Genomic DNA, 24,545 nt, shown 5'->3' with positions numbered 1-24,545 from the left:
AGTCATTTTCAAGATCCTCTCAAGCTGCCATGAGTACTCTCTTCCTTTCCTTCTTTCCTTTGTCCTCCTTCTTGAGCTTTGGACAGTTTAGCTTGAAGTGTTCAGCCTCCTTGTAGTGATGGCACGTCACTTTGCTTAGGTCGAACTTGTGGTCATTTGAACTTGAACCCTTGTATTTGCCCTTGTTCTTCATCATCCTTCTAAATCTCCTAGCAAAAAACAAAAGCTCATCATCTGAAATACCATCACTAGACTCACTCTCTTTCGGTTCTATCTGTGACTTGAGGGCTATTCCCTTTTTCTTTGAGTCTGTGTTTGTGCGTGTGGCTTCATAAACAAGGAGTTTTCCTCTCAGCTCATTATAGGTTATGGAACTTATGTTGTTGCTCTCGGTTACGACAGTGGCAGTGTTTTCCCATTCTTTTGTGAGGCTTCTAAGGAGTTTTCTCACCAAGGTTTGTTCTGCATAGTTTGTACCCATAGCATCAAGGTTGTTGATTATGATTGAGAATCTCTCAAATGCTTCATCAATGCTTTCTCCATCCTTCATGCTGAACATCTCGTACTCTTTTCGCAGCATATCAATCCTTGTTTCTTTGACTTGTTTAGTGTCTTCGTGTGTAACCTGGAGTTTTTCCCAGATTTCTTTGGCTGTCTTGCATCTAGACACCTTCCGGTACTCTTCAAAGCTGATAGCACAGTGAAGAAGGTTGATTGCTTTAGCATTCAGCTCTATCTTCTTGTTGTCATCTTCGTTCCACTCAGCTTCTTCTTTTGAAATCACCACTCCATCAGCACTTATTTTTGTTGGGATCTTAGGACCGCTCACAACAATCTTCCATATGTTGTAGTCAATGGATTGGATGAAGATCCTTATCCTTTCATTCCAGTAGGAATAGTTCTTCCCATTGAAGAAAGGTGGCCGGTTGTTTGACTAGCCTTCAGTGAGGGTGTAGGCAAACGTGGTTGTGCCCAAGTTGTTCACCATTGGATCTTTGCTCCAAGCGGTTAAGCTTGATTCTTGAGACCTTAGCTCTTGATACCAATTGAAGGTTGTGGTAGGCTTAGAGAAGGGGGAGTTGAAGCTATGCCTTCCTTTTCGTAGCTGTTATAGCCCTTTTTAATCAAAACTTTTGAATCTGATTCTGTTTGTACTCAGCAGCAGAAATTTATGAAAAAATTTATTTTTGTCTCATGAATATCAGAAAAATAGAACACAGCAGAAAAGAGAAAAGCTAACACCAGCATGTATCCTGGTTCGATTGCCTTGTGCTATGCAACCTATGTCCAGTCTCCTCCACAACAATGGAGGAATTTCCACTATAGCTAAAAGTATTACATACACCAATTTCACACTCAAGTTCTAACCTAACTTGACATTGGCTATGCTAACACCTAACTTTTCACTCTTAGTGCTAACCCAACTAAGAAAGGGATACCAAACAGGTACAAGATACAAGACACTTAACTAACCTTAAGAAATCAGAAAATAACTCTAGACTTTTCTCTCAAGTGTATCACTCAGCCTTTTTCCACTCATGGCTTTTACTTGAGCTTTCTCACAATACCTTTTCTCACAAGAAATTACAGAAAGATAAACATAGAAAAGTACATTACAATCAGTAAAACATGAAGGAGATTGACTTCATCAACAGCCTTTGTGCTATGCGAAAACCAGATCATCAAACTTCTGATTTAGTTCTTCATACTGGCGGAATGCACCTTTGATTAGGATACACTGTCCAGTTAGTTGAACCTTTTCAAAGAACACTTCTCAGAAACAAAATCTCAATACTCTGGTTATCTCTCCTTACTTTTTGAATGAACAGTAAGCTTCTTTTATCTCCTTGCATGTTCCTTGGTTCTTCTTCCAAGGTCAACACCTTGAGCCTTGAGCTTCACCAACCCATATATTCACTTTTTCTCCTTAAACATCAGAGTAGAACTTTTGCTTCTGACTTCTCCAACTTGACTGAAAGCCATAAAGCAGTAACCACATGAATCTTTCAATAGTCAACTTGATCTGAGCCCTTGAAAACTAACTTGGTCCCCAAGTCATGTTTAAGACCGTGGATACACAGTAGAGAAGAACAGAAACTAGCTTTACTTTATATCCCATTTCGGATAGAGCAGAGAGTTGGAAAGAAGAGAAGAAGATCTGATACATGCAAGAGGAAATGGGTTACCTTTAACCTAAGCTTGATTTGGTTTGAACTTGGTGATTTGACGTCTGCCTTTCAAGCTTAATCATTCTCTCTTTTGCTTCTTTGGTGATTAGCTTAGGGAAGAAGCTCTTTCTCTCTTTCTAGCTTTTCTGACCAACTCACAGAGGTGAACGTTGCTTTTGGTTATTTAAAAGAGAGGGATTTGCTTTTTTGAAATCAGATCAGGCTTGGATTGGGTAGAGATATGCTTGGCCAATTTTGATTTCTTTGGCTTCTTTCTTTGCTTTTCCTTGGGCTCTTAATTTTGCTTTTAGTCCAACATCCTTGCTGATTGCTTTTCATTTCATTTGGGCTATTGAATTTTGGCCTGCAACAATAAACAATTAGTAATAAGCAATCATAATTAATCAACACTAATTATTTATTTTGCCCAAAAATAATGTTTATCAACACTAATTATTTATTTTGCGCATCTAGGCCTGGTACACCTCTATCTGAGCTTCCATATGCTGAAGTCATTCCAGTGGCTCCCTCCACTCTAACCTGAGCTCATTCGTAGACGTCATGCGGGTGAGAATCTCCTGATACCTCTTCCGATAATCGTTTAGCTCCTGAGCCTACTGGTGAAGGATGCGTTAAAGATCCTGCACCTGCAACCTCAAATCCACGCCTTCCTTGGGCTTGACAGGTGGCAGAGCCTGACGATGGCTTCAACGTGGAGGTGCAGAGTCTGCTGGCGAAGAATAAACCCAGCTCGTATACGCGGTTCTTGTATGACATGGAGGCAGTTTCGCGCAAAACTACACTAGGATCGATGATTGAAGCTGCAAAGCCATCGGCGGCATCTTCGCCACTTTGCTGAGACTGCTAAGTCACGACCTCTAGTTTCTGTGTGTAGAACTCCTGTGTAACACAAGTTATTGTAATTAGTACGATAGATATACAGTTAATCTCTAATAATTTTATAGCAAAAGAGTATATGTATGCTAACTCACATAATGGTTCTGAGACCGCTGATAAGCAAATCTCGCTTTGTTCTCTTTCAGCATGTGGATGTACTTGAACGTCTCCGCCAATGTCGCCTCGCGATCCAACAATTTTGACTACAATGTTGCATTTGATAATATAATTAGGATGCATAGTAATGATATGCAAAAGAATATAACTAAGTTATTAACAAAATTAAAGTCATTACGTGCCAGCCTGGCCATAGTCTTCATGAAGGTCGCTGAGCCGCCAGTATACTTAGACGACTTGGTCGATTCCCTGTTAATTTTGTTGGTGAGAAGCTGATGCGTGACCCTCTCATGGTTTCCCAATTAACTAACAAAACCTTTTTTATTTTCAGTCGGAGCCAAGTCGTCAGGTAGTCCTGCCCCTCACGAACATCCTCTAATATCTGCTAGAGCCGCTGACCCATTCTATGGTCAAAGATCTTCTTGATGGTAAGATCTTGCTCAGCGTCCCATATAAAGTACAACTGCAACAAAGAAACTTTAAAAATAGCTAAGCAAGATAGAAGATATAAACTAGTTAAAAAGGTTTGAAGCTAAAAACAAAAGTAATTACCGCCCATTTTTAAAACCATCTCTCTCTGGTTTCAGTGGGGATCTTCTTGTGGCTGGGCCAGGGATAGCCGTACATCAACTTGATAACATTGGTCATTTCCTGAACACATGCGTTGTTGTTCGACGCAAACCTAACAACAATCCACAAATAAAACAATATGGCAATTTCCTAATCAGACAATCAAATAAACCTAGATCCACTAAGCAGGAATTAATTTTTAGGAACTTTCAGCAATAACCATAATCAGTAAACAGGAAACACTAATCAGGCAATCAAATATACATAAATCAGTAAACAGGAATCAATTTTCAGGAACATTCAGCAATAACCATAATCAGTAAATAGAAAACACTAACCAGCCATTCAAGCTTATATCCACTAAACTAGAATCAATTTTCAGGCACTTTTAGTAATAACCATAAACAGGAAATATATAAGACTCAAAGTGATACTTACCCCGTGCTGCCGTCAGGCCAAATGATCAACCGTACGATGGGAGGTGGTGGAAGGGTATCAGTTGCCTCACTTCAATGGATAGACTCTGGGCTGCGACATCCATCGCTGGGGGCAGTGTTGCCGTGGCTGCGAGCTACTGAGGGTAGGAGGAAGCGTCGTCGCCGTAAAAGGAGGTACATAGTTGGGGTTAAGGACCATGATGAACGGCTAGTCTCCTAAATCCGCAACCTGTGACATCACCAGAATAGTTAGAGTAGAGGGAGAGAATCCAAAATTTCCGAGGGTACTGGAAGAAATTATCTCTCTACCACAACCTCGACCACGTCCACGACCAATAGCATGATCTGGAGCACATCTACCTATTATCATGTTTGCAAATAGCATAGCAATTAATAGAAATTCAACACAACAAATTAATAATAAATTATAACAATACCTAGATAATTCTTACTACCAAGGTTATGAGAACCGGACCGATCAACGAACCGATAGAGTAACTGGTTTAATGGTTCAAAGGTTCAACCGGAGTTCAACCGGGATTCAACCGGTTTAACTAAATATGAAATAAAATTATTAAAAAATTAATATATACTTTTAAATATTTAAATTCAATATTTTTTAATTTGATAAAGTTCAAAATTTTATAATTTTATATAATAAATTATCCATTAAAAATTCAGAAATATTTTAAAAATCAACATTTATAACTAACAAAAATCAAAATGTATATAATACCACTAACAGTTATTCCAATTTCATAAAAATAATAATAAAAATATAAAATCAGCATAAACAATGCATTACAGCATCAACTTAAAATCAGAAAAATCAATAACCAAGAATCAACAACTTAAAAAAATCAATCTTACAATTTCAAGAAATCACTGAAAAAGATTAAATAAATAAAGACTAATCAAAAGATTCAAAACTCAAAACGAGCTAATAAATCCAATTAACCAACTTGAAACAACAAAAACCTGAGAAGAGAATCTAAAATTTCAATATCCATTAAATTAATTCAGAATCCGATGTCCATACAATTAACTCAGAATCCATACAATTAACGCAAGAGTGAGATCATTCATCTCTTGTGATTGAAGGATTGCAACTTGAACTCCTTGCAATGGCTCATTTCTTTTGTCCATTTTATTCTTCTTCAGCATAGGCTTCATGGCTTCAGCTTAGAACAAAACAGGGAAAGCAATAGTATACTTGATGAACCTAACACAAGCGTTCATGTAATAGAAAAGAACAAAAGCAATACCATACTTCCAATCAAGTATTCAACAAAAGCCTTCCAATCAAATATTCAACAACACAAACCCAGAATCCAAGAATAGAGAACTTAGCATCAAAAGTCAGGAAATCCAAAAACAGAAAAACTAAGCATACAAGCAAGATTCAGAATCATATAAGTAATAACCCAACTTAAAATAGAAAAATCCAAACTCAACATCCAAACTAAATTCAGGTTTTGAACTCAAATCTGCCCTAAATTATTATTATTATTATTATTATTATTATTATTGAACTTATATAGAGAAATTTAATATACAAAAATTCAAAATTCAAAATTCTAACATTGAATTTACATTAAATTTATTCAAAATTATAGAACCTTTAATCCATATAATTAACAAAATAAAAAAAATTGAAAAGCAGAACAAGAACTCAGAAGAAAAACTGAAAAATTCTGCATTTAAAGCTCTAAAATGAAATCTTCCCTATATTCTTCACTGAATAAAAAATCAATTGAAAACAAAAACCAAAAACCCATGAACTCAATAACATCAGCAAGTCAGCAACCCAGTTCATACCATTTTGTCACCAAACGTCCAAACCAAATAAACAAAATTCATTGAAAAACAAAGATGTTATATTAGAGTATTCACCGCGGAAGAGCACAGAAGGCCAGACGACGACGACCAGATGCCCGACGATGACCAGACAACACCGATGACCAGGATGACATGCCGACGACTAGACAACGCCAACTCCAGATGCTTCAGAGTTCAGATATCAAGACAACGACGCTGGTGACAGCTGCCTTGTCCGCCACGGTGACGCTTCGATCCGACGTTTGTTGTGACGGTGGCGTTTGTTGGAGCCTTGGCGGTGACTATCTTCGAAAAGGAAATTAGGGTTGGGACTTGGGACTCTTCGAAGAGGAGAAGGTGGCTCACTCAGCAGCGTTCAATTTCTTTAAGCATTTTAGCCCCTTTTTCTTGTTTTTTTTTAAGGCGTCAAAACGACGCCGTTTGGTGGCTGAGTAGGAAAATCGATGCTTGCTAAAACCTAGCCGGTTCGTCCGGTTTGGCAGTTAACCACCGATTCAGCCATTTTTGTCACCAGTTTTTTGCAGAGTAGTCTTGTAGGTGAACCGGACCAGCCAGATGACCGGTTTCTAGTTAACTCAGTTGAACCGGTCGGTCCGATTCGATTTTCAGAACCTTGCTTACAACTAATACGACAACATTAAGTTCAATATTTGATGATCTGAATAGCAAATGTCTTAAAATACAACCATATCAACCATAATGTGCATTATTGGATCTGAATCACATACTAAGTGTGGAAAACACTTCAATCAAGCAACTTGACATTTACACACAACATACATACACAAAACTCAATTAGCAAATAATATCCAATGCATTACAATCCTATATCACAAAGAGATTTAATTAACTATGTTGAGCAAAAATTAAACATCCTAAATCACATGATAGCTACAACATGCAATTTAAAATGGACAACAGACATAGAGACATATAAACGAACACTTGGCAAGCACATACATCAAAGATGCAAAATTAACGCAACTAATTAACAGTTGACAGCATCAAATTCAAGTCAATGCTATTCAACTAAATTTCAATAATTGTTCAATAAAACAAATAGTCTTTTAACATCAATTCAAACATATTTAGCATATTCAACACAAAATCAGCAGCATTATCCATCAATTCAGTCAATTTTCAATACTTTTAGCAATATAGCATGAACTAATAATCCTAAAAATAACCTATCCTAACCACCTAAAATCTACTAAAATAAAAAAAATAACTCTAACTAAATTAACTAACTAAATTTAGAATAATAAAATAACCTAACCAAAACAGAATTTGAAGAAGAAAGAGAAACTGAGTTTAAAGAAACCTGGAATGCAGAACGGCATAATGGTGTCAGAACGGTGGTTGCTGAAGCTAGAGGTGGCGGAAGGGTGGTTGTCGAAGGATGGGGAACTCGCCGAAGGCTAGGCAGGCGCGGCGCAATGATGGCTATTGCGACAGTGGTTTGACGGCGCGAGGAGAGAAGAAAAAAGGGAAAGAAGGAGAAGAATGAGGGGTCGGCAGTGAGATGACGGTGACGGAGATGGGCTGTGATGGTGGTGGTGGTCTCGGTGGTGGCAACAGATGGTGGTGACGTAGACACTAGAAGGAGATATATATATATATATATAGGGGGAGATGGTGGTGATGGTTTTGAATGAGGGGGGTGAAGGTTCATTATTTGAATTTAAGCCCCTTTACTGTCGAAAAAATGCATTTGTAAACCATTGCCGGTCACTAAAATGCAGTGTTTCACTAATTGGAGTTAGCATTGGAAAAATTCGACGGTAAAGGACGCGCCAATTTAATTTATTTTCCTTCCAAATAATATCGACAGATTTACCGTTGGAAAATAGAATTCGCTGGTAATTACTTAACCTTACGAATTTGACATTATTGGTAAATCTGACGGTAAATCCATCGCTACTCTTCGATGCTAAATCCGACGGTATTTAGTGTTTTTCTTATAGTGCAAATAAAATTTATCTCTAAGGCACTTCTCTGTTCTTTTATTTTATAAAAACTTGTGCCCAATCTCTTCTCTTTAAATCTCTCAACCTTTTTCACATTTACTATTTTGCCTTTGGTCTTTTATATATTTCTAATTTTACCCTTTTGTACATAACTTCTCTTTTGCCTTTTTTTAAGTTTTTAGTGACGCTTTTACCACTAATATTATTACTTTACCATTTTACTCTCATATTTTTACTAAAAGACCTTCTTACCCTTCATTAAGTTAATTAATTATTTTTAATTATTTTCACTGTATGCCTAGAATTACTAATTTGTCCATAAGTACTCTAATTTTACCGTTTAACCTTATTTAGCATTAAAATTTTAAGGTATTGATCCTACTATTTTTTATGACCAAATTAGCCTTAGTATTTTTGTTAAACGCCAATTTTACCCTTAGGAGCCTAAAGGACTATTTTACCCTTTATTAACTCTGTTATGTATTTTAGTTACTGCTACTAAAATTTTTAGAATAAAGTACTAAATTAGTCCCCTACGTTTGGGCATAATCCTGTTTTGGTCCTTAAAGTTTAAAGTGTTCTATTTGAATCCAAGAAAGTTTTATTTAGCTTCAATGTAGTTCCACCGTGAGGTTAAAGTTAAATAACTAACAGAATGTGCTACATAACAGCAGTATAAGAATAAGTCGATAATCTGGAGAACAAGTACAAGTTTCAGAGGCACGACATTGATGAGCGGATAATTTATATACTTTTTGGCATTGTTTTTAGTATGTTTTTGGTATGATCTAGTTAGTTTTTAGTATATTTTTATTAGTTTTTAGTTAAAATTCACTTTTCTGGACTTTACTATGAGTTTGTGTGTTTTTCTGTGATTTCAGGTATTTTCTGGCTGAAATTGAGGGACCTGAGCAAAAATCTGATTCAGAGACTGAAAAGGACTGCAGATGCTGTTGGATTCTGACCTCCCTGCACTCGAAGTGGATTTTCTGGAGTTACAGAAGCCCAATTGGCGCGCTTTTAACGGCGTTGGAAAGTAGACATCCTGGGCTTTCCAGCAATATATGATAGTTCATACTTTGCCCAAGATTTGATGGCCCAAACCGGCGCTCAAAGTCACCCTCAGGAATTCCAGCGTTAAACGCCGGAACTGGCACCCAAATGGGAGTTAAACGCCCAAACTGGCATAAAAGCTGGCGTTTAACTCCAAGAAGAGTCTCTACACGATATTCCTTCATTGCTCAGCCCAAGCACACACCAAGTGGGCCCGGAAGTAGATTTTTATGTCATTTACTCATCTCTGTACACCCTAGGCTACTAGTTTTCTATAAGTAGGACCTTTTGCTATTGTATCTAAAAATCTTTGGATTGTTTTTGATCCTTTGATCATCTTTGGACATCTAGTTCTTAGATCATTGGGAGGCTGGCCATACGGCCATGCCTGGACCTTATGCTTATGTATTTTCAACGGTGGAGTTTCTACACACCATAGATTAAGGTGTGGAGCTCTGCTGTACCTCGAGTATTAATGCAATTACTATTGTTCTTCCATTCAATTCCGCTTGTTCTTGTTCTAAGATATCACTTGTTCTTCAACTTGATGAATGTGATGATCCGTGACACTCATCATCATTCTCACTTATGAACAAGGTGACTGACAACCACTTTTGTTCTACAAGCAACCAAGGCTCCAGTAAATATCTCTTGGATTCTTTAACTGGAATCTTCGTGGTATAGGCAAGAACTGATGGCGGCATTCAAGAGAATCTGGAAGGTCTAAACCTTGTCTGTGGTATTCTGAGTAGGATTCAATGATTGAATGACTGTGACGTGCTTCAAACTCCTAGCAGGCGGGGCGTTAGTGACAGACGCAAAAGTATCAATGGATATTATTCCGGCCTGACCGAGAACCGACAGCTGAATTCTGCGTGCCGTGACAGGGCATATGCAATCGCTTTCACTGAGAGGATGGGAGGTAGCCATTGACAACGGTGAAACCCTACACAAGCTTGCCATGGAAAGGAATAAGAAGGATTGGATGAAGACAGTAGGAAAGCAGAGAGACGGAAGGGAAGGCATCTTCATGCGCTTATCTGAAGTTCCTACCAATGAATTACATAAGTATCTCTATCTTTATCTTTTATGTTTTATGCATTCATCACCATTATACATTTGAGTTTGCCTGACTAAGATTTACAAGATGACCATAGCTTGCTTCATACTAACAATCTCCGTGGGATCGACCCTTACTCACGTAAGGTATTACTTGGACGACCCAGTGCACTTGCTGGTTAGTTGTGCGAAGTTGTGTAATGCCATGGGATTGAACCACCAAGTTTTTGGAGTTCATGACCGGGGATTATGAGAGTTGTGAAAAGTATTGTTCACAATTTCGCGCACCATATTTTTGGCGCCGTTGCCGGGGATTGTTCAAGTTTTGAGCAAGCTTTTGGTAACATCAGTGCCAAGATCCGGCAACAACACCAAATTTTTGGCGCCGTTGCCGGGGATTGTTCAGTTTGGACAACTGACGGTTCATCTTGTTGCTTAGATTAGGTATTTTTTTTTTCAGAGTTCTTAAGAATGAATTCTAGTGTTTCAAGGTGATGTTCTTATCATCACCAAAGCTGATTGATCATCATCAATTTAGCTCTTGAATGCAATGTCCTGCTGAAGCCTAGCTAGCTATGTCTAATTCCTTTAGACTAAAGCTTTAGACTAACATTGCATGATTCCTGGAATTCTCATTAAGAATTTTGATACCTTTATTTTCTTTTCCATATAATTTTCGAAAAAAAGCACAAAAAAATTTACAAAATCATAAAAACCAAAAATTTTTTATGTTTCTTGTTTGAGTCTAGTGTCTCATCTTAAGTTTGGTGTCAATTGCATGCATTCATTCATGTGTCCTAAGGATCTTCAAGTAATTCTTGATGATTTCTTACTCTGATCTTTGAATTCTTTTGACTTGAGTGTTTATGTGTCTCATTAGTGTCAGTAGTATACAAACTGCTAAGTTTGGTGTCTTGCATGCATTGTTATTTGATTCTAGTTGCATTTTGATTATTCCTTATTATTAAAAATCCAAAAATATTTTTAATTTGTGTCTTTTCAAGTCAATAATACAGAGAATTGAAGATTCAGAACATACTGCAGAGGAATCACACAGAAAAAGCTGGGCATTCAAAACGCCCAGTGAAGAAGGACAGACTGGCGTTTAAACGCCAGCCAGGGTACCTGGTTGGGCGTTTAACGCCCAAAAGGGTAGAGTTTTGGGCGTTAAACGCCAGAATGTGCACCATTCTGGGCGTTTAACGCCAGGATGGCACCAGGGGGAGAATTTTGTTTTCAAATCAATTTTTTTTCAAGTTTTCAAAGTTTTTCAAAATCAAATCTTTTTCAAATCATATCTTTTCAATCAAATGTTTTCAAAATCAATTTCTTTCCTTTTTCAAAGATACTTGCTATCAATTAATGATTTGATTGAACATTTCAAAGTATGTTGCCTTTTCTGTTGAGAAAGGTTTAATGTTTGAATCATATCTTTTCTTGATGGCCAAGTCATTAATTTTCAAAATCAAATCTTTTTAAAATGTTTTTCAAATCATATCTTTTTAAAATTGTTTTCAAATCATATCTTTTCAATCACATCTTTTTAAAACCAATCATATCTTCTTAACCACATCTTTTTCAAAATAGTTTTCAATCAAATCTTTTTGATTTCTAATTTCAAAATCTTTTTCAAAAATCACTTTACTTCTTTCCCACTTTCATTTTCGAAAATTAAGTAATGTTTTTCAAAAATATTTTTAAATCTTTCACTTAATTTTTCGAAAATTACTTCCATTCTCCTCACATCCTTCTATTTATGGACTAACACTATTCCTTAATGCAAAATTCGAACTCCATCTCCTTTGATAAGTTCGAATTTTCTACTTCTGTCTTCTACTCTTCTTTTCCTCTGACACTTCAAGGAATCTCTATACTGTGACATAGAGGATTCCACATATTCTTGTTCTCTTCTCTTTCTTATGAGCAGGAGCAAAGACAAAAGCATTCTTGTTGAAGCTGACCCTGAACCTGAAAGGACCTTGAAGAGAAAGCTAAGAGAAGCCAAAGCACAACTCTCTTTAGAGGACCTAACCGAATTCTTCAAGGAAGAAGAACACATGGCAGCCGAAAACAACAACAATGCAAACAATGCAAGGAAGGTGCTGGGTGACTTTACTGCACCTACTCCCGACTTCTATGGGAGAAGCATCTCTATCCCTGCCATTGGAGCAAACAACTTTGAGCTTAAGCCTCAATTAGTTTCTCTAATGCAACAGAATTGCAAGTTCCATGGACTTCCATTGGAAGATCCTCATCAGTTTTTAGCTGAATTCTTGCAAATTTGTAACACAGTCAAGACTAATGGGGTTGACCCTGAGGTCTACAAACTGATGTTATTCCCTTTTGCTGTAAGAGACAGAGCTAGGACTTGGTTGGACTCTCAACCTAAAGAAAGCCTGGACTCTTGGGAAAAGCTAGTCAATGCCTTCTTGGCAAAGTTCTTTCCACCTCAAAAATTGAGCAAGCTTAGAGTGGAAGTCCAAACCTTCAGACAGAAGGATGGAGAATCCCTCTATGAAGCTTGGGAAAGATACAAACAATTGATCAGAAAATGTCCTTCTGACATGCTTTCTGAATGGAGCATCATAGGTATTTTCTATGATGATCTCTCTGAACTATCCAAGATGTCTTTGGATAGCTCAGCTGGAGGGTCTCTTCATTTGAAGAAGACGCCTACAGAAGCTCAAGAGCTGATTGAAATGGTTGCAAATAACCAATTCATGTTCACTTCTGAAAGGAATCCTGTGAACAATGGGACTAATCAGAAGAAAGGAGTTCTTGAGATTGATGCTCTGAATGCCATTCTGGCTCAGAACAAGATATTGACTCAACAAGTCAATTTGATTTCTCAAAGTCTGTCTGGAATGCAAAATGCACTAAGCAGTACTAAGGATGCTTCATCTGAAGAAGAAGCATATGATCCTGAGAACCCTTCAATGGAAGAGGTGAATTACCTAGGAGAACCCTATGGAAACACCTATAATTCTTCATGGAGAAATCATCCAAATTTCTCATGGAAGAATCAAGAGAGACCTCAACAAGGTTTCAATAACAATAATGGTGGAAGAAACAGGTTTAGCAATGGCAAGCCTTTTCCATCATCTTCTCAGCAACAGACAGAGAATTCTAAGCAGAACCCCTCTGACTTAGCAACTATGGTCTCTGATCTAATCAAAACCACTCAAAGTTTCATGACTGAAACAAGGTCCTCCATTAGGAATTTGGAGGCACAAGTGGGACAGCTGAGCAAGAAAGTTACTGAACTCCCTCCTAGTACTCTCCCAAGCAACACAGAAGAAAATCCAAAAGGAGAGTGCAAGGCCATCAACATGGCCGAATTTGGAGAGGAAGGAGAGGCAGTGAACGCCACTGAGGAAGACCTCAATGGACGTGCACTGACCTCTATTGAGTTCCCCAATGAGGAACCATGGGAATCTGAGGCTCAAAATGAGACCATAGAGATTCCATTGGATTTACTTCTGCCATTCATGAGCTCTGATGAGTATTCTTCCTCTGAAGAGGATGAGTATGTCACTGAAGAGCAAGTTGCTAAATACCTTGGAGCAATCATGAAGCTAAATGACAAGTTATTTGGAAATAAGACTTGGGAGAATGAACCTCCCTTGCTCACCAAAGAACTGGATGACTTGTCTAGGCAGAAATTACCTCAAAAGAGACAAGACCCTGGGAAGTTTTCAATACCTTGTACCATAGGCACCATGACCTTCAAGAAGGCTCTGTGTGACTTAGGGTCAAGCGTAAACCTCATGCCTCTCTCTGTAATGGAGAAGCTAGGGATCTTTGAGGTGCAAGCTGCAAGAATCTCATTAGAGATGGCAGACAACTCAAGAAAACAAGCTCATGGACTTGTAGAGGATGTTTTGGTGAAGATTGAAGACCATTACATTCCTGCTGATTTCATAGTCCTAGAGACTGGGAAGTGCATGGATGAAACCATCATCCTTGGCAGACCCTTCCTAGCCACAGCAAAGGCTGTGATTGATGTTGATAGAGGCGAACTGATCATTCAAGTGAATGAAGAATCCTTTGTGTTTAAGGCTCAAGGATATCCCTCTGTCACCATGGAGAGGAAGCATGAAGAGCTTCTCTCAAAACAGAGTCAAGCAGAGCCCCCACAGTCAAACTCTAAGTTTGGTGTTGGGAGGCCACAACCAAACTCTAAGTTTGGTGTTGAACCCCCACATTCAAACTCTAAGTTTGGTGTTGGGAGGTTCCAACATGGCTCTGAGTATCTGTGAGGCTCCATGAGAGTCCTCTGTCAAGCTAATGACATTAAAGAAGCGCTTGTTGGGAGGCAACCCAATGTTTTATGATTAATTATTTTCCTTTGTCATTTTATTTTATTTTGTAGGTTGATGATCATGAGAAGACACAAAATCAATGAAAAAAGCAAAAACAGAATGAAAAACAGGAAGAAAAACAGCACACCCTGGAGGAGGAACTCACTGGCGTTTAAACGCCAGTGAGGCTAGCAGTTGGGCGTTTAACGCCCAGTCTGGCACCATTCTGGGCGTTTAACGCCAGAAAGGGGCACCAGACTGGCGTTAAACGCCAGTAATGGGCACCAGCCCGGCGTTTAACGCCAGAAATGGCACAAAACGTGATTTTGCTTGCCATTTGGTGCAGGGATGACTTTTCCTTGACACCTAAGGATCTGTGGACCCCACAGGACCCCCACCTACCCTACCACTCTCTCTCTCTTCTTCACCAATCACCTCAACACCTATTCCCCAAAAACCCCTCACCTATCAAATCCCCTCTTTCTCTTCACCACTCACATCCATCCTTCATAAAACCCCACCTACCTCACCTTTCAAATTCAAACCACTTTCCTACCCAAACCCACCCTCAAATGGCCGAACCTCTCTCTCCCCTTCCCCTATATATACCCTTCTTCACCCCTTCATTTTCACACAACCTAAACACCACTTCTCACCCTCTTTGGCCGAACACAAAAGCCACTCCCTTCTCCCTCATTTCTTCTTCTTCTACTCTCTTCTTTCTTCTTTTGCTCGAGGACGAGCAAACATTTTAAGTTTGGTGTGGTAAAAGCGTTGCTTTTTCGTTTTTCCATAACCATTTATGGCATCCAAGGCCGGAGAAACCTCTAAAAAGAGGAAAGGGAAGGCAAAAGCTTCCACCTCCGAGTCATGGGAGATGGAGAGATTCATCTCAAGGGTGCATCAAGACCACTTCTATGAAGTTGTGGCCTTGAAGAAGGTGATCCCCGAGGTCCCTTTTTCACTCAAAAAGGGTGAATATCTGGAGATCCGACATGAGATCCGAAGAAGAGGTTGGGAAGTTCTTACCAACCCCATTCAACAAGTCGGAATCTTGATGGTTCAAGAGTTCTATGCCAATGCATGGATCACCAAGAACCATGATCAAAGTGTGAACCCGAACCCAAAGAATTATCTTACTATGGTTCGGGGGAAATGCTTGGATTTTAGTCCGGAAAGTGTGAGGTTGGCGTTCAACTTGCCCATGATGCAAGGAGATGAATATCCTTACACTAGAAGGGTCAACTTTGATCAAAGGTTGGACCAAGTCCTCACAGTCATATGTGAAGAGGGCGCACAATGGAAGAGAGATTCAAGAGGCAAGCTGGTTCAATTGAGAAGGCATGACCTCAAACCCGTGGCTAGAGGATGGTTGGAGTTCATCCAACGCTCAATCATTCCCACTAGCAACCGGTCCGAAGTTACTCTAGACCGGGCCATCATGATTCATAGCATCATGATTGGAGAAGAAGTGGAAGTTCATGAGGTTATAGCCCAAGAACTCTATAAGGTGGCGGACAAGTCCTCTACCTTAGCAAGGTTAGCCTTTCCTCATCTCATTTGTCACCTCTGTTATTCAGTGGGAGTTGACATAGAGGGAGACATCCCTATTGATGAGGATAAGCCCATCACTAAGAAAAGGATGGAGCACACAAGAGACCCCTCTCATCATGAGATCCCTGAGATGCCTCAAGGGATGCACTTTCCTCCACAAAACTATTGGGAGCAACTGAACACCTCCCTAGGAGAACTAAGTTCCAATATGGGACAACTAAGGGTGGAGCATCAAGAACACTCCATCATCCTCCATGAAATCAGAGAAGATCAAAGAGTCATGAGAGAGGAGCAACAGAGACAAGGAAGAGACATTGAGGAGCTCAAGCACTCCATAGGATCTTCAAGAGGAAGAAAAAGCCGCCATCACTAAGGTGGACCCGTTCTTTGATTTCCTTGTTCTTTATTCTTCTGTTTTTCGAATTTTATGCTTATGATTATCCATGTTTGTGTCTTGTGATCATTAGTGTCTTAGTGTCTATGCCTTAAAGTTATGAATGTCCTATGAATCCATCACCTTTCTTGAATAAAAAACGTGCTTAATTGAAAAGGAAAGAATTGCATGAATTCTGAATTTTATAGTAGTTTAATTATTTTGATGTGGTGGCATTACAAGTTTCAGAGGCACGACATTGATGAGCGGATAATTTATATACTTTTTGGCATTGTTTTTAGTATGTTTTTGGTATGATCTAGTTAGTTTTTAGTATATTTTTATTAGTTTTTAGTTAAAATTCACTTTTCTGGACTTTACTATGAGTTTGTGTGTTTTTCTGTGATTTCAGGTATTTTCTGGCTGAAATTGAGGGACCTGAGCAAAAATCTGATTCAGAGACTGAAAATGACTGCAGATGCTGTTGGATTCTGACCTCCCTGCACTCGAAGTGGATTTTCTGGAGCTACAGAAGCCCAATTGGCGCGCTCTCAACGGCGTTGAAAAGTAGACATCCTGGGCTTTCCATCAATATATGATAGTCCATACTTTGCCCAAGATTTGATGGCCCAAACCGGCGCTCAAAGTCACCCTCAGGAATTCCAGCGTTAAACGCCGGAACTGGCATAAAAGCTGGCGTTTAACTCCAAGAAGAGTCTCTACACGATATTCCTTCATTGCTCAGCCCAAGCACACACCAAGTGGGCCCGGAAGTGGATTTTTATGTCATTTACTCATCTCTGTACACCCTAGGCTACTAGTTTTCTATAAGTAGGACCTTTTGCTATTGTATCTAAAAATCTTTGGATTGTTTTTGATCCTTTGATCATCTTTGGACATCTAGTTCTTATATCATTGGGAGGCTGGCCATACGGCCATGCCTGGACCTTATGCTTATGTATTTTCAACGGTGGAGTTTCTACACACCATAGATTAAGGTGTGGAGCTCTGCTGTACCTCGAGTATTAATGCAATTACTATTGTTCTTCCATTCAATTCCGCTTGTTCTTGTTCTAAGATATCACTTGTTCTTCAACTTGATGAATGTGATGATCCGTGACACTCATCATCATTCTCACTTATGAACAAGGTGACTGACAACCACTTTTGTTCTACAAGCAACCAAGGCTCCAGTGAATATCTCTTGGATTCTTTAACTGGAATCTTCGTGGTATAGGCAAGAACTGATGGCGGCATTCAAGAGAATCCGGAAGGTCTAAACCTTGTCTGTGGTATTCTGAGTAGGATTCAATGATTGAATGACTGTGACGTGCTTCAAACTCCTAGCAGGCGGGGCGTTAGTGACAGACGCAAAAGTATCAATGGATATTATTCCGGCCTGACCGAGAACCGACAGCTGAATTCCGCGTGCGTGACAGGGCATATGCAATCGCTTTCACTGAGAGGATGGGAGGTAGCCATTGACAACGGTGAAACCCTACACAAGCTTGCCATGGAAAGGAATAAGAAGGATTGGATGAAGACAGTAGGAAAGCAGAGAGACGGAAGGGAAGGCATCTTCATGCGCTTATCTGAAGTTCCTACCAATGAATTACATAAGTATCTCTATCTTTATCTTTTATGTTTTATGCATTCATCACCATTATACATTTGAGTTTGCCTGACTAAGATTTACAAGATGACCATAGCTTGCTTCATACTAACAATCTCCGTGGGATCGACCCTTACTCACGTAAGGTATTACTTGGACGACCCAGTGCACTTGCTGGTTAGTTGTGCGAAGTTGTGTAATGCCATGGGATTGAACCACCAAGTTTTTGGAGTTCATGACCGGGGATTATGAGAGTTGTGAAAAGTATTGTTCACAATTTCGCGCACCAGACATCAACCGTGGATGAATCAATACATTTATTTATCATTCGCTTTAGTTCTATAGAAAATATTTCATTTAAATTATAAGAAGAATGATAAATAAATGTATTAATGCATCCACAGTTGATTTTCTTCCCATGGAGCTTGTCCTTGTTATCCAGATTATCAACTTTATTCTTGTACTGCTGTCATATAGGACATTCCGTTAATTATTTAACTTTGATTTCACAGTGGGACTATATTGAAGCTAAATAAAGCTTTTTTGGATTCAAATAGGACATTTTAAACCTTAAGGACCAAAACAGGATTATGCCCAACTGTAGAGGACTAATTTAGTACTTTACCCAAATTTTTATTTAGGTTCCAAACTTTATTTTTATTAAATCTTTGACCTAACTAATTTTTATAATTACTATTTTATCCCTAAAACCATTGAATTCAGAATTATACTTGTATCTTATTTAAATTATATTTTTAACCCTCTTTTTACTCAGAAATGACTATAATACTCTTTTTATTTGTACCCACTTATTTCATAGGATTAAAACTATTTTTTTTAAAAATTTTTAGAGGTGCAATTTTTACATTTTTCTCCACTTATAGGGACTTTTAAAGCTTGAAACTTAAACCCAAGTGTTTCCATATTTTTTGCTGTTATCACACGAAATTCAAAGGCAAATATATTTCATATTGCATATATTTAATAAGCCAAAACAGAGACAACTCAAAGAATTTTTAGAATTAAAAATCAAGCATAAATTACATAAAGTGAATCATATGAATACCGAAAACAAGCACAAATATATTCTAACTAATTCTAACCCTTACCTCTTGTTTAATTCAGTTACTAGACCTCTCAAATACCAGAAAATGCTCTCATAAAGGTTGGAACACGTTTCGCTATGGTGCAGTTTTTATTTGGCCAAAAGCATCGCAAAAAGATTTATATCACTACAAGAATTTTACCATCACAGAGTAGCGACAGATTTACCGTCACAGAGTAACAGCAAATTTACCATCAGATTTACTGATTAAAAGAAAGAGAAATTCGTCGCCAAAAAAAGTTACTGTCGAAATGGATTTTTTATCGCAAAAACGACGGTAATTATTGGGGCAAAAGTCAGAGTCAACCGCTGTAAGATCCAAAATTTTTAAAAAAATTTATTATGAGCTAATTTTGATTTACTTATTCATTAAGTACTTTAATCTCAAAAATTATTATATTAAAGATAATTAAAGCAAATTTTGATTAATTGAGTTTAAAATAATTTAAGATTTTATCTGATTTTATAATTATCAAATTATTTATTATATTTAAATTATGAAGTTTAGTAATTGTAAAATAATAAGAATTTTATATGACTTAGTTTAAATAATTGAGATTTCAGAACTTAATACTCTAATTTTTATAAACAAAAAAAAATTAATTATATTATCTCTAATTTTAAATTAAAATACTTGGTTGAAAGCCAATTAGCAAATTGATAATTAAATAATATTTTTAAAATAATTTTAAGGGATTAAATTAGATTTTTAATTAATATTCTATACCCCAAATTTTATTAAAATTACCTAAACTACCCAAACCCTAACCCTCTACCCCACCGCCATTCCCTTTTCCAAACCTAACACCCAACTGCTTCAGGAAACAAAAGAAGAGGAAGAAAGAAAGAAACAGAGGGAGAGAGCGATCGAAGAAAGAAAAGGTAGAAAGAAGAGAGAGAACTGGAGAAGAAGTAGTGCTAGCGAGGAACCCGCGCAGCCACCGCACCGCGCCACGCCCTGAAGTGCCATCGAACCACGCATCGCTGCCATCCTTGCGCCGCCGTTGCGTCGCACCAAGAGGGAGAAGCCGCCGTTAGTGCCGTCCGTGCCACGTGTGAAGGGATCTGTGTTGGAAGTAGAGAGTGCTCGCGCCTCTTTGTCCTCAGCGATGTCACGAAGAGGAGAGCGAGAGCTTGCGAGTGAGAGAGGGAGGTGTCGCTGCTTGCGTCATCGCCATTCTTCCACCATCGCCGAAGGTCCGTCACCGCAGCTGAAGCCTCTGCCTTCTTGGGTCATCCGCCGTTGCTGTAAGCATTTCCTGCCGTTTGGTTCCGATTCGGTGAAAATCCATTGCGCCAGATTTGTTCTAAGTGGTTCTGTGTTCACGTCATTTCTGTTCTTACCGGTGAAGACCGCCGGAGCTGTGACTGCACTGCTCTTGGTTTCTTGTTATGCAGTAAGCTGCTTTTGCTTCGAAAACTCTTAGAGGCTGTGTTTGCTGTGGAGATGGTCGATTTTGATGCCGTTGCTACAAGATAAGAATAGAAACAGAGTTTGTCGCGCATTTAAGTCGCGAACGAGGTAGGGGCGCTTTCCTTAAACTCAATTTATTTTTGAGAATTATTATAAATCGACATTGATGCAAAAATATATTTATGGTGATTGTGTGAGTCTTACGGATTGAATTGAGTTGCTCTGGATAATTGTAATTGTTTGTCGGGTAGAATTGTTGACTGTTTGAGAAGATTGAATATTTTGAGTGATTGATTTATTTAAAGTGGCGGTTGCCGAATTGGTTTCCTTGAGGATTTGGAAACGTTTTATTATTGAAAAAATGATTTGATTTTAGAAAATATTTAATATTGAAATATGGTTTGATATTGAACATGATTTGATTTCGGAATTTAGTTTACAACAAACTTGAAAATAAATTGATATTTGAAAATGGTTTGATTATTGAAAATGATTTGCTATTTGGAAATGGATGAGAAGGGTTTGAGGAATTTTTGGATGGGACCCGAGAATGGTGGCAGAGTCTGAGTTTTAGAGGAGATGCTGCCCAAATTTTTATAAAATTGGAGATTTTGTTTGAAGTGCTTATTAGAACGCTTTGGATTTTTAAAGGATTTTATAATTTGATTTTGGGTTATTCAGAAAAGAATTATGTTTTTAGTTTTGCTTTATTTAGAAAAGAATGAATTGTAGTTGAGGAAGTGCAGAAAATGATAATTTGTAAATGAATGAGACATGTGACCCCGTGTAAGAGGCAGTGGCGTTGTCCACTTACTCCAGAAAAGAGATGAAGATTAAGAATGATGAAAACTGAATTTGAATTATGGGATTGAATTGAATGATATTGAGAATGAATTTGAAAATGAAATTAAATTTTGATTGAGATATATGTGACCAGGTAAGATGCAGTGGTGTTATTTACTTGCTCCGAATAAGAGGTCAAGACTTTGGATAAGATGCAAGGGTTGAGTTCTGTCACCGCTTGATCTTGGTTGAGAACTATAACACCACACGGGTAAGAAGCAAGGGTGAAGTTGTCCCCTGTTCTGGGTACACGGGTAATATGCAAGGGTTGCGGCGTTGTCCCACTTGTTCTGTGTTTGGTGTTCTGTCTAGGGTTAGCTACTAGACATGTCGGGTTTGGCTTTCTAACCGACAGATGAGACTCATCATTCATAGGACAGACATTCATCATTTGCATTTGTATGCTTTGCTTGAGTTTGAATTTGTTTGGGTTTGCCTAACTGCTTAACTGTTATTAACTGCTATCTATACTTGTGTTTTTCTTGTCTGATTTGCCTGTGTTTGTTTTTGTTGTGGTACCTTTGAGATTGGATAATGATGATGAGATGATCATTTAATTGTTGATTTGTTTGAGTTGCTTGAGCTGGGGGCCTTGATTGGTTTCTGATTGAGGTTTTAGGAAAGTATGATCAAGCTGGTTCATCATAGACTTAATGAACCTATGCTAGGAATAGGTTGGCTATTCATACAGTCTAGGAAATTGATTAAGATTTTCTTATAAGAAAAGAAAGGTTTTGGATTTCTAAAGAAGTAAATATTGTTTCTTTGAAAAGAAAGGTTTTAGGAAATGCTTTCTGCTGGTGGCGCTTGCATAGATGAGGCGCACGTACACCAAGTGATTCCTGGTTGGTGTGCGCACACAAGCATTTGTGCGGACGCACACATTTTGTCTTTCACAAGTTGTATGCACGCACACTTGTGTGCGTACGCACACACTTTGTTTTTCAGCACCAGTATTTTTATAATTCAAACATGGTTCCGAACCTCTAAGCTTCCATTTTTATCCTCTTAACCCTAGAACTTATTAGTAAGCTTAGTAATTAGTTGGAGTTAGGAAATTAGGGTAACTTGAGGGTGAAGTAAAGGGTAAAATGATGGATTATGAATAAGAAGAGTGAAGATGTTATGAAAATGATGAACATTTATGAACGTGATATGTTGATGGACGATTGAACTCAGTTGGAATAAATAAATGTATGCTTGAGATACTTTGGTAGTAGCAAGGATGGTGGTTCGTCCCACTTGCTCCAAGTTAATATTTGAGAATTGATAATGATCACGATTGATTTAAGTTGAATAAATGTATGTTTGTGATGCCTGGGTAGTAGCAGCAGTAGTGGATCTTTCACTTGCTCCAGGTTGAGCTTTTAAACACCTGCCTGGGTAGTAGTACAGTAGTGGTTATTCCACTGGCTCCGGGTTACGCGGGTAGTAACCAGGGTGTTGTAGCTCAAACCTACTTGCTCTGCATGGGTGTTTCAGTCCATGGTTAGCTACCAGGACATATCGGGTTGGCTATATAACCGACAGATGATATCATCAGTCATAGGACAGGCATGCATCATATGCATATATATTGCTTGTATTACTTGTTTGTGCATTAGTTAGGTGTGCCTAAATGTGGTTGTTTTGTTAATTGTATAATTGTTATCTGCAGTAATTGTACTCTACTTGTGCTTGTTTTTATCTGCTTGTTTGTCTGTGAAATGCCCTTGGGAGATAGAGGAACAGAGAAAAGATGGAAAGCTTTAGAACTGAGATTAAGTTAAAGCTAGGCTCAGTTTTTCCTAGATATCTACCCTTTTATGGTTTTTGTTTAGTATTCTAAGCTTTATAATCTATTTGTCGGTGTTCTAGGATTGCCTCTGGCATTTCCAGGACCTTATATATTAAGTGCATGGCATCTTTACCATGCTGAGAACCTTCGGTTCTCATTCCATACTGTGTTATTGTTTTCAGATACAGGTCGAGCAGCACCTCGATAGGCGTCTGGAATTTCTGCGGCGAAGTGGTTTACTTTAGAGACTACTTTTGTTATTTATATATATATATATATATATATATATATATATATATATATATATATAGTTTCTCCTCTTGTATGTACGAATACTTTGTTTATGTACATCTTAGAGATTTTATTGGAGAACTAGGATTTTAAACATATTCTGTTGGGCTATTATTTTGTATATGTATGTATGCATCTGTTCTCCGGCCAGCCTTAGCTTCGCAGGCTGAGTTAGGAGCTTATTATTTTGTATTATTGACCCTCTACTCGTGCATTTGTATATATTTATTATTGAGCTTTAGTTTTCTTCTCACACAAGTAACCACGTTTCCTAAGGGTTGCGCTTTTTTATTTTGCGATTTGTTTTACCTATTTTTTAAGGTTCCTAGTATACTATCTCTTTTCATTATCATTATTATATATATTTTGCTTTTAGAGGTCGTAATATCTTACCACTTCAGTTTTATGACTTAAGCATAAGACTCTGTATAGTAGAGTGTTACACACAACAAAAATACATATGATGGTTTTAAAGTATTAAAAAAATGCGAATTAAATTTATATTTATTGTCAGAATAATTAACTGTTGACATAATTTATAGGTAAATAAATTAATATATATTTGTAGTTATAAAAATAAATATATTTGTACATATTATACCCGTACAACATATATAAAAAGAAGGATATATTTTTATTTTTATCATAATATTTTTTGTCTGATAAGTCAATGACTAATTTGTAATAAATTTGAGCTCTATTTAAGAATTTGTTGTTAGTCAATAAATTATTATACGTACAAAATAAAATTTAAATTTTTAACATTTATTTAAACAGGCTAATAAACTAATTACTGTAACAGTCCAAACTGATGATTTGGTTAAAGTAATTGGACTTTAAAAAAATGTGTAAAAACTAAACCGATTTGATCAAGACATCAAGTCGTCCTTTATCCTTTGTGATCAATTTGGATGTATCAAATCTCTAAACCCTAACTGAATCAACCTGTGATCACCCGTAATTTTAATTCTATTCAATCTAATGTATATCTACTTGTTCATATTGTTAATTATTTTTTTTGGAAAAGTTTAGAGGACAACAATTTTATTGAATTTAGACCAGTATGTAACCAGCAGAGAAAAGTGAGCCATTAAATAAAATCTCACACTAATCTCACACTATTAAATCATCATTGATGGCTATTTGATAGCTACTAATCACAAAAATT

At 37.7% G+C, this 24,545-nt stretch overlaps 1 non-coding gene across 1 annotated transcript; it reads right to left on the bottom strand.

Moving 5' to 3' along the window:
- Window positions 1–12,569: 12,569 nt before the first annotated feature.
- On the bottom strand, window positions 12,570–12,677 carry LOC130978792 (small nucleolar RNA R71). Its single transcript, XR_009086406.1, has one exon. It is a non-coding gene; the product is annotated as a small nucleolar RNA R71 (small nucleolar RNA).
- Between the last annotated feature and the right edge of the window lie 11,868 nt (window positions 12,678–24,545).

Source organism: Arachis stenosperma, chromosome 4 (assembly GCF_014773155.1).
Source record: "Arachis stenosperma cultivar V10309 chromosome 4, arast.V10309.gnm1.PFL2, whole genome shotgun sequence".
NCBI classification, from domain to species: Eukaryota; Viridiplantae; Streptophyta; class Magnoliopsida; order Fabales; family Fabaceae; genus Arachis; species Arachis stenosperma.
Note: the sequence above shows the minus strand (reverse complement) of the source record. Positions and strands in the feature narration are given on the sequence as shown.